Raw genomic sequence first — 10697 nt, 5'->3', positions numbered from 1 at the left:
CTCTCCATGTTCTCCAGAGATGCTGCCTGAGCTACTGAATTACTCCAGCACATTGTACCTCTCCATGTTAGCCAGAGATGCTGCCAGGCCCACTGAATTAATCCAGCACATTGTACCTATCCATGTTCTCTTTGCTGGAGTAACTCAGCAGCTCAGGCAACAACTCTGGATAACATGGATAGGTACAAAGTGCTGGAGTAACTCAGCAGCTCAGGCAACAACTCTGGATAACATGGATAGGTACAAAGTGCTGGAGTAACTCAGCAGCTTAGGCAACAACTCTGGATAACATGGATAGGTACAAAGTGCTGGAGTAACTCAGCAGCTCAGGCAGCAACTCTGGAGAAAAAGGATGGGTGACTTCTCGGGTCGGGACCCTTCTTCAGGCTGAAAGTAGGGGGTGGGGGGTGTGTAAAGACCAGGATCTATCAGAGATGTCCACAAATAACAGAGGAGTCTGAAGAAGGGTCTCGACCCGAAATGTCACCCATACCTTCTCTCCAGAGATGCTGCTTGTCCCGCTGAGTTACTCCAGCATTTGGTGACCTCGGGCAGGGTAGTGCCCTGGTGAACCCATTGTTGGATCAGGAAGCTGTGATCTCAAGAGGGATACAATGTGGTGAACTGCAGAACTGGCTAAACGACTATGGTGGAGGAAGAGGCTAGGGGAAGGGAGGAAAGTGCAGCTTGTCTTATCTTCAACCCCTCTAGTTGTGCTCTTCTCTCCATCTAGAATTTCTCTCTATCTTGTACATCTTGTATGCATTAAAAGCTACCTTGCTTCTGAAATTCAGTCCTTGGTATTGATTCATTATGTCACGTATACCGTGATGCAGTGGATAAACCTGGTGACATAATGACTACAAATGCCGAATCATGATCAAAACAGAAGGTGCTGGGGGAACTCAATGGGTCAGGCAGCATCTGCGGAGGGAAATGGACAGGAAACGTTTTTGGTCGAGTCCCTTTAGACTAATCCCGACATGTCTGTACATTCCCTCCACAGATGCTGCCTGACCCATTGAGTTCCTCCTGCACTTTGTGTTCTACAGTGAAAATCTTTGCATGTTATTATTGTACACGTTACAATGATAAGTCACAACTGATCAATTTAGGTTTATTTTTGTCAGAGGTACAGTGAAAAGCTTTGCTTGCATGCTTTCAGAACAGATCAGAAAAGATAATACTATATATAAAAACAATCAGTGTAAACTCAAGTACAATAGATAATAATAATAATACATTTAATTTATATAGCGCTTTTTCTGGAAACTCAAAGACGCTTTACAGAGCAAACAAAACATAAAACAAACAAACAAACAAAAGATTTATCCAGACGGAGAAGCGGCGAACAAACAGCGTCAGCGTCCTCCCTCTCACGCCAGCGTCCTCCCTCTCACGTCAGGGTCCTCCCACGTCAGGGTCCTCTCACATCAGGGTCCTCTCACATCAGGGTCCTCCCTCTCACGTCAGGGTCCTCTCACGTCAGGGTCCCCTCACGTCAGGGTCCTCCCACGTCAGGGTCCTCTCACGTCAGGGTCCTCTCACACTCACATCAGGGTCCTCACATCAGGGTCCTCCCTCTCACGTCAGGGTCCTCCCACATCAGGGTCCTCTCACATCAGGGTCCTCCCTCTCACATCAGGGTCCTCCCTCTCACGTCAGGGTCCTCTCACATCAGGGTCCTCTCACATCAGGGTCCTCCCTCTCACATCAGGGTCCTCCCTCTCACGTCAGGGTCCTCCCTCTCACGTCAGGGTCCTCCCACGTCAGGGTCCTCCCTCACGTCAGGGTCCCCTCACGTCAGGGTCCTCCCTCTCACGTCAGGGTCCTCCCACGTCAGGGTGCTCTCACGTCAGGGTCCTCCCTCTCACGTCAGGGTCCTCCCACGTCAGGGTCCTCCCACGTCAGGGTCCTCCCTCTCACGTCAGGGTCCTCCCACGTCAGGGTCCTCCCTCTCACGTCAGGGTCCTCCCTCTCACGTCAGGGTCCTCCCTCTCACATCAAGGTCCTCTCACGTCAGGGTCCTCTCACGTCAGGGTCCTCCCACGTCAGGGTCCCCTCACGTCAGGGTCCCCTCACGTCAGGGTCCTCCCTCTCACGTCAGGGTCCCCTCACGTCAGGGTCCCCTCACGTCAGGGTCCCCTCACGTCAGGGTCCTCTCACGTCAGGGTCCTCCCTCTCACGTCAGGGTCCCCTCACGTCAGGGTCCTCCCTCTCACATCAAGGTCCTCTCACGTCAGGGTCCTCCCTCCCACGTCAGGGTCCTCCCTCTCATGTCAGGGTCCTCCCTCTCACGTCAGGGTCCTCTCACGTCAGGGTCCTCCCACGTCAGGGTCCGGCGTAAATGGTTGACAATAAACAGTAAATGGTTGACAGTAAACAATAAAGAACACAAGACACACAATTACAATTTAACACAGACAACAATCACAGTGATTGCTCCAGGCACACCCTCACTGTGATGGAAGGCAAAGAAAACTCTTATCTCCTCCTCATTCTTCTCCCGCGGTCAGGCAGTCAAACTGCTGCCTCGAGGCGATCGAGGCTCCCGACTTTTGAAACCCCCGCCGGGCGATGGAAGGTCCCAGGGCCGAGCCGAGCAGGCCGATGAAGGTCCTAAGCCCCCACCGGGCGATGGAAAGTGCCGCGGCCGAGCCACGCAGGGCGATGAAGGTCCTGCGAACGGGTCGATCGAGCCTCGCGATTCGGGGCGGTTGAAGCTGCTACGGCTGGAGTTCCCGAAAGCCGGTCGTCAGCCAGGGACCTGCGAGCTCCCGAAGTTGCGGTCCACAGAGCCTGTGGTAAGTCCAGGTAAGTCCAGGTAAGATGGTGAGTCCAGGCCCTGTGACCGGAGCCTTCAAGGTTGCTCCCAGCTGGAGGCTGCCAACTCCACGGTGTTAGGCCGTAGCGCGAACGGAGATGCGACATGGAAAAAGGTCGCATCTCCATTGAGGAGGAGATTTAGAAAAAAGGTTTCCCCCACCCCCCTCATATACACAGCTAAAAATAGGTCTAAACGTACATTTAAACGGTAACAATAGACAAAGACAGAAAAAAGACAGACAGACTGCCGGTGAGCCGCAGCCGCAAGGCACAGCCACGCCCCTAATAGATAGAGTAAAGGGGAAGATACTGAGTGCAGAATATACTGTAGTTCTCAGAATTGTAGTGCATCAGTTGGGGTAGAGGTGAATTGGACAGTTTATGGAAAGACCGTTCAGAAGCCGATAACAGAGGGGAAGAAGCTGTTCCTGAGTCTGGTGGTGCGCACCGCCTGTACGCACCGCCATTCAATATGATCATGGCTGATCATCCAACTCAGTATCCTGTACCTGCTTTCTCTCCATACCCCCTGACCCCTTTAGCCGCAAGGGCCATATCTAACTCCCTCTTAAATATAGCCAATGAACTGGCCTCAAGTACCTTCTGTGGCAGAGAATTCCACAGATTCACCACTCTGTGTGAAGAAAAAAATTCTCATCTCGGTCCTAAACCCCCTTATCTTTAAACTGTGACCCCTTGTTCTGGACTTCCCCAACATCGGGAACAATCTTCCTGCATCCAGCCTGTCCAACCCCTTAAGAATTTTGTAAGTTTCTATAAGATCCCCCCTCAATCTTCTAAATTCCAGCGAGTACAAGCCTAGTCTATCCAGTCTTTCTTCATATGAAAGTCCTGCCATCCTAGGAATCAATCTGGTGAACCATCTCTGTACTCCCTCTATGGCAAGAATGTCTTTCCTCAGATTAGGAGACCAAAACTGTACGCAATACTCCAGGTGTGGTCTCACCAATGCCCTGTACAACTGCAGCAGAACCTCCCTGCTCCTATACTCAAATCCCCTCGCTATGAATGCCAACATACCATTCGCTTTCTTCACTGCCTGCTTCACCTGCATGCCTACTTTCAATGACTGGTGTACCACGACACCCAGGTCTCATTGTATCTCCCCTTTTCCTAATCGGCCACCATTCAGATAATAGTCTGCTTTCCTGTTCTTGCCACCAAAGTGGATAACCTCACATTTATCCACATTATACTGCATCTGCCATGCATTTGCCCACTCACCTAACCTATCCAAGTCACCTTGCAGCCTCCTAGCATCCTCCTCACAGCTAACACTGCCCCCCAGCTTCGTGTCATCCGCAAACTTGGAGATTCCCTCGTCCAAATCATTAACATATATTGTAAATAGCTGGGGTCCCAGGACTGAGCCTTGTGGTACCCCACTGGTCACTGCCTGCCATTCTGAAAAGGACCCGTTTATTCCTACTCTTTGCTTCCTGTCTGCCAGCCAGTTCTCTATCCACATCAATACTGAACCCACAATACCGTGTGCTTTAAGTTTGCATACTAATATCTTATGTGGGACCTTGTCGAAAGCCTTCTGGAAGTCAAGATATAACACATCCACTGGTTCTCCCTTATCCACTCTACTAGTTACATCCTCGAAAAATTCTATAAGATTCGTCAGACATGATTTACCTTTCATAAATCCATGCTGACTTTGTCCAATGATTTCACCACTTTCCAAATGTGCTGCTATCCCATCTTTAATAACTGACTCTAGCATTTCCCCCACTACCGATGTTAGACTAACTGGTCTGTAATTCCCCGTTTTCTCTCTCCCTCCCTTTTTGAAAAGTGGGGTTACATTAGCTACCCTCCAGTCCTCAGGAACTACTCCAGAATCTAAAGAGTTTTGAAAAATTATCTGCCGGACGAAGGTGGGGAGAAAGAGGAATGACTGGGGTGGAACAACTCTTTCATTATGTTGGTTGGTTTCCCAAGGGAAGTGTAGGTGGAGTCGATGGTGGGGAGTCTAGTCTATGTGACGAATGGGCTACATCTACAATGATGGGGAGTGTGGTCTATGATGGACTGGGCTACTTCTACAATGGTGGAGAGTGTGGTCTATGATGGACTGGGCTACTTCTACAATGGTGGAGAGTGTGGTGGACTGGGCTACATCTACAATGGTGGGGAGTGTGGTGTGTGTGATGGGCTGGGCTACATCTGCAATGGTGGGGAGTGTGGTGGACTGGGCTACATCTACAATGGTGGGGAGTGTGGTGTGTGTGATGGACTGGGCTACATCTACAATGGTGGGCAGTGTGGTGTGTGTGGTGGGCTGGGCTACATCTGCAATGGTGGGGAGTGTGGTGTGTGTGATGGGCTGGGCTACATCTACAACTGTCTTCAGTTTGTTGTGGCCTTGAGCAGAGCTGTTCCCCAACCAAGCTGTAATGCAACCCGACAGTATGCTTTCTATGGCGCACCTGTAGAAGTTTGTAAGTGTCACTGGATTCCTGCTGGGTTTCCTCAGTCTCCTGGGGAAGCAGAGGTTGGTGCCATCCTGGCTGCTGCATCACTGGTCCACCAAAGATAGGCTGAATGGCCTCCTATGCTGTCACTTATATGCGATTCTGTGAAATAAGAAAACATTGCAGTTTGCAAAAGAGAAACTGCAAGCTAAAGTGTGCAGTGGGAAGCTGGCTGACAGTTAAATGCAGGGTGCAAAGGATAGTTTGTTTCAGCTGTGCGTCAATGGGATGTAGGTAATTGTGGACTGGTTATTATTCCAAACACTGACAGGTTGCCACTTTATTAAAACTGACGTAACTTAGCGGAGCGTCAGGACATGGACATCACTGGTAATGTACAAGTGCGGGAGGAACTCGGCAGCTCAAGCACCAACCAGCATCACACACCAGGTTCAGGAACAGCCCTACAACCGTCAGGTTTTTGAACCGACCGCACAAGCCTAATCCCACCTCGGCAATTGAACACTACCCACCAACTCTTGCACCAACATGGACTTGTTCTCCAATTCTGTTTTTGCACCATCTTACAAGTTTTTTCACATTTTCTTATCTATTCGCTTTCCATCTGTGTGTTGTCTGAGTCTAGGTGATGTTGCTACAAACAACATGTTTATTGTATCTGTACCTCACCATACTGGTACAGATGATGATAAACTCGACATGACTGCTGACCCAAGATGAGAACAGAAAATGATACGAACGGGGAACAGGATGAGGCCACTCGGCCTCTCGATCCCATTATGTCATTCAACAAGACCATGCCTGCTCTAACCTCAACTTTACATTCTCATCGACTCATGGAAACCTTTCAGTCACTGGTTTATCGATAATCCATCTACTGCTGCCTTAAGAACTTTCAAAGGGCGGCACGGTGGTGCCAAGGTAGAGTTGCTGTGTCACAGCGCTTACAGCGCCAAACACCCAGGATTGATCCCGGCTTGTCTGAACGGAGTTTGTACGTTCTCCCTGTGACCACATGGGATTTCTCTGAGATCTTTGGTTTCCTCCCACACTCCAAAGACGTACAGGTTTCTAGGTTAATTGGCTTAGTCATAGTCATAGAGTGATACAGCATGGAAACAGGCCCTTCAGCCCAACTTGCCCACACCGGCCAACATGTCCCAGCTACACTAGTTCCACCTGCCTGCATTTGGTCCATATCCCTCCAAACCTGTCCTATCCATGTACCTGTCTAACTGTTTCTTAAATGTTGGGATAGTCCCAGCCTCAACTACCTCCTCTGGCAGCTCGTTCCATACACCTACCGCCCTTTGTGTGAAAAAGTGACTCCTCAGATTCCTATCAAATCTTTTCCCCTTCATCTTAAACCTATGTCCTCTGGTCCTTGATTCCCCTACTCTGGGCAAGAGACTCTGTACGTCTACACGATCTATTCCTCTCAAAATCTTATGCACCTCTGTAAGATCACCCCTTATCCTCCTGGGCTCCAAGGAATAGAGTCCCAGCCTACTCAACCTTGGGATCGCTGGTCAGTGCCAACTCGGTGGGTCAAAGGGCATGTTTCCGCGCTGTTCTCTAAACTAATCTAAAACTAAACCCTCTTATACCAACCTTTTCCAACGGTTCACTAGAGAGACAAGGAACTGTAGATATCTCACTCAAAATCAGTCTGAGGAACGGTCCAGACCCGAAACGTTGCGAAACTAAGGCCTGTTTTCGCACTTTATCTCTAAACTAAGCGATCTTGCCTTCTCAGATGCTGCCTGACCTGTTGAGTTACTCCATCAGTTTTGCTCCAAAGAGAAGCAGCATGGTGGCGCAGTGGGAGAGTTGCTATCTCACAGCGCCAGAGACCCAGGTTTGATCCTGACCAAGAATGCTGTCTGTATGGAGTTTACATGTTCTCCCTGTGACTGTGTGGGCTTTCTCTGGGTGGTCCATTTTTCTCTCGTATCCCAAAGACATGCAGGTTTGTCGGTTCATTGGCAATTTTGGTAGGATAGTGTTAGTGTACGTGGTGATTGCTTGTCAGTGCGGTCTGGTCTCCGTGGGCTGAAGGGCCTTTTACTGTGCTGTATCTCTAAAGTAAACTAAGCTCACTGCTTCCTAAGAAAAAACATTTTGCCCCTTCTCTTTCCCACACAGACTTGTTTGTCCCACCTTGTTTTTCACACAAGACCACTCACAGTGTGAGGAGAGTCCTGATTTATAAGATCATAAGGTCATAAGACTCCCACCTTGCAAGGTCCCTGCTCTTGTAACCGGAGCCTTCCAACACTGAGGGAGCAGCTGATAGACCTTGTTACTTTCAATGTGCTCATCAAGAGGCCGCTCTGTCCATCGTGTTTGTGCCAGCCCTTTAGCATGGCGATCCAGTCAGCTCCACTCCCCTCTCTTGCCACACTGAAGCTTCCACACTCCTGCTGCCTAACTGTCTGCATCATGCCCTGGTTCAGCAACTTGAACGTTCAGGAGCGAAAAAGACTGCAAAACATGGTGAACACTGCCCAGTCCATCACTGGCTCTGGCCTCCCCACCATCGAAGGGATTTACTGAAGTCGCTGCCGCAAAAAGGCAGCCATCATCATCAAATATGAGGTGCTGTTCCTCCAATTTCCGTTTCCAATTTCCAATTTCCACCGCAAATTGGAGGAACAGCACCTTATATTTCGCTTGGGCAGCTTGCAGCCCGGTGGTATGAACATTGACTTCTCCAACTTTAGATAGTTCCTCTGCCCCTCTCTTCCCCTCCCCCTTCCCAGTTCTCCCACTGTCTTCCTGTCTCCACCTATATCCTTCCTTTGTCCCGCCCCCCTGACATTAGTCTGAAGAAGGGTCTCGACCCGAAACGTCACCCATTCCTTCTCTTCTGAGATGCTACCTGACCTGCTGAGTTACTCCAGCATTTTGTGAATAAGTACCTTTGAAGAGTCTAATTATTAGATGTCCTGGCAACGGAACGGAGATTCTGACCTGCAGCAGCTTAATATAATCGCAAATACAATGGAGAAACAAGGAACCAGCAGTCTGCAGGTCGTGCAGTGATGCAGTCATTGCAGGTCGTGCAGCATGGAAACAGCCCCTTCAGCCCAGCTCATCTATGCCGACCAAGATACCCAATCTAAGGCATGAAGAAGGGTCCCGATCCAAAACGTTACCTGTCCATGTTCTCCACAGATGCTGCCTGACCCGCTGAGTTACTCCAGCACTCTGTGAAACGTCACCGATCCATGTTCTCTAGAGATGCTGCCTGACCCGCTGAGTTACTCCAGCACTCTGTGAAACGTCACTTATCCATGTTCTCCAGAGATGCTGCCTGACCCGCTGAGTTACTCCAGCACTTTGTGCCCCAGTTGACTGGGTTTGGACCATATCCCTCTGGGCCTTTTCTATTCATGTACCTATCCAAGTCTCTTTTAAATAGTGTATGGTACCTGCCTCAACTATCTCTTCTGGCAGCTTGTTCCACATAGCTACGTGAAGTTGCCCCTCAGGTTCCCATTAAATATTTCCTTCTCATTTGTCCCGCCCCACCTCTCTTCCAGCTTTCTCCCAATGTACCCCCAACTACAATCAGTCTGAAGAAGGGTCCTGACCCAAAATGTTGCCTACCCATGTTCTCCAGAGATGCTGCCTGGCCCACTGAGTTCCTCCAGCACTTTGTGATATCAGATTTGGTCAGAGTATTTGACTTGTTAGTGCACCTGCTTTATCTACGTGAGATGCTGTTTGACTGCTGACTGTTTCTTGTTTATTCCCATCTTCTGCAGCATTTACTTTCAAGCACTGGGAGATGGGAAGTGAGATTAATTAAAATAATCCCTTTTCACGAATCTCAAAGTGCTGGAGGAACTCAACGGTTCAGGCAGCATCTGTGGAGAGTCCTCAGGTCTTTTAGAAGGGTCGAACCTGGAACATCACCTGTCCCATCCCCCCCACATTATGACCCGCCCAGTTCATAACCTGTGCTCCAATCCTGTCTTTCTCCACAGACCAGGTGAGAAATGAGCTCAGGAAGATCAATGCGAGGAAGGCGGCTGGTCCTCAAGCCCTGTGCAGACCAGCTGTGTGGGATAGTGGAGCACGTCTTCAATCTGAGGTGGGGCAGTGGGGGTGATGGGTGGGGGTGGGTGGGGGTGAGGGGTGGGTGGGGGTGGGGGGGGGTGATGGGTGCGGGGTGAGGGTGGGGGTGGGTTGGTGAAGGTGAGGTTTTCAATCCCTCCCCTTGGTGACACAGTGGGCCTGCTCTGTTACCCCGGCGACGGAACCCTGGCGTTAGAGCTCTGTGTTTGAACAGGGACAGAATCTGGAACAGGTGCAGGGGGTACAGGGGGTATAGGGGGTACAGAGGGTACAGGGGGTATAGGGGGTACAGAGGGTATAGGGGGTGCAGGGGGTATAGGGGGTACAGAGGGTGTAGGGGGTACAGAGGGTACAGGAGGTACAGGGTGCAGGGGGTACAGGGTGCAGGGGGTACAGGGTGCAGGGGGTACAGGGTGCAGGGGGTACAGGGTGCAGGGGGTACAGGGTGCAGGGGGTACAGGGTACAGGGTGCAGGGGGTACAGGGTGCAGGGGGTACAGAGGGTACAGGGGGTACAGGGTGCAGGGGGTACAGAGGGTACAGGGGGTACAGGGTGCAGGGGGTACAGAGGTTACAGGGGGCAGGGGGTACAGGGGGAAGGGGGTACAGGGGGAAGGGGCAGGGGGTACAGGGTTACAGGGGCAGGGGGTACAGGGGGTACACCGGGCAGGGGGGCAGGGTGTACACGGGGTACAGGGGTACAGAGTGCAGGGGGGTAGGGGGTACAGGGTGCAGAAGGTACAGGTTACAGGGTGGCAGGGGGTACAGGGTACAGGGTGCAGGGGTAGAGGCGGCAGGGGGTACATGGGGGTGGGTACAGGAGTGGGTACAGTGGAGCAGGTACACAGCAGCTTGGGAGGGGGGAAGGAGAGGGGGGGCTGGCCTGGTGGGGTTCTCAGCCTCAGTGTGGAAACAGGCCCTTTGCCCCATCCTGCCCACACCCACCAACGAGTCCTATCTGCCCACGTTTGACTCATGTCCCTCTAAACCTGTCCAATTCATCATCTTTTTGATTGTTTTTTAAACATTGTTATAGTCCCTACCTCAACGACCTCCTCTGGCAGCTCGTTCCATGCACCCACCACCTCTGTGCCCTCATGTTTCTGCTGCTGGCAGTAAAGCTGTGCTTGGGGTGCGTGGCCCACAGTGGCTTCAGCTCCTGTGTGGTCTCAGAGATGTGACCCCACGGCCAATGGCTGGCCAGCTCTCCATTTGTGCCTACTGGACTTTGGTGACCTCAGGCATGACCTCATGGGCTGGGGGTGAGAGCTGATGGTCGCAGCCACAGTGACCTCCTGCCCTGGGACACACCTCGTGTAGCTCCTTG

The sequence above is a fragment of the Rhinoraja longicauda genome, chromosome 22 (genome assembly GCF_053455715.1).
Source record: "Rhinoraja longicauda isolate Sanriku21f chromosome 22, sRhiLon1.1, whole genome shotgun sequence".
NCBI lineage: Eukaryota > Metazoa > Chordata > Chondrichthyes > Rajiformes > Arhynchobatidae > Rhinoraja > Rhinoraja longicauda.
This window is presented reverse-complemented; position numbering follows the sequence as displayed.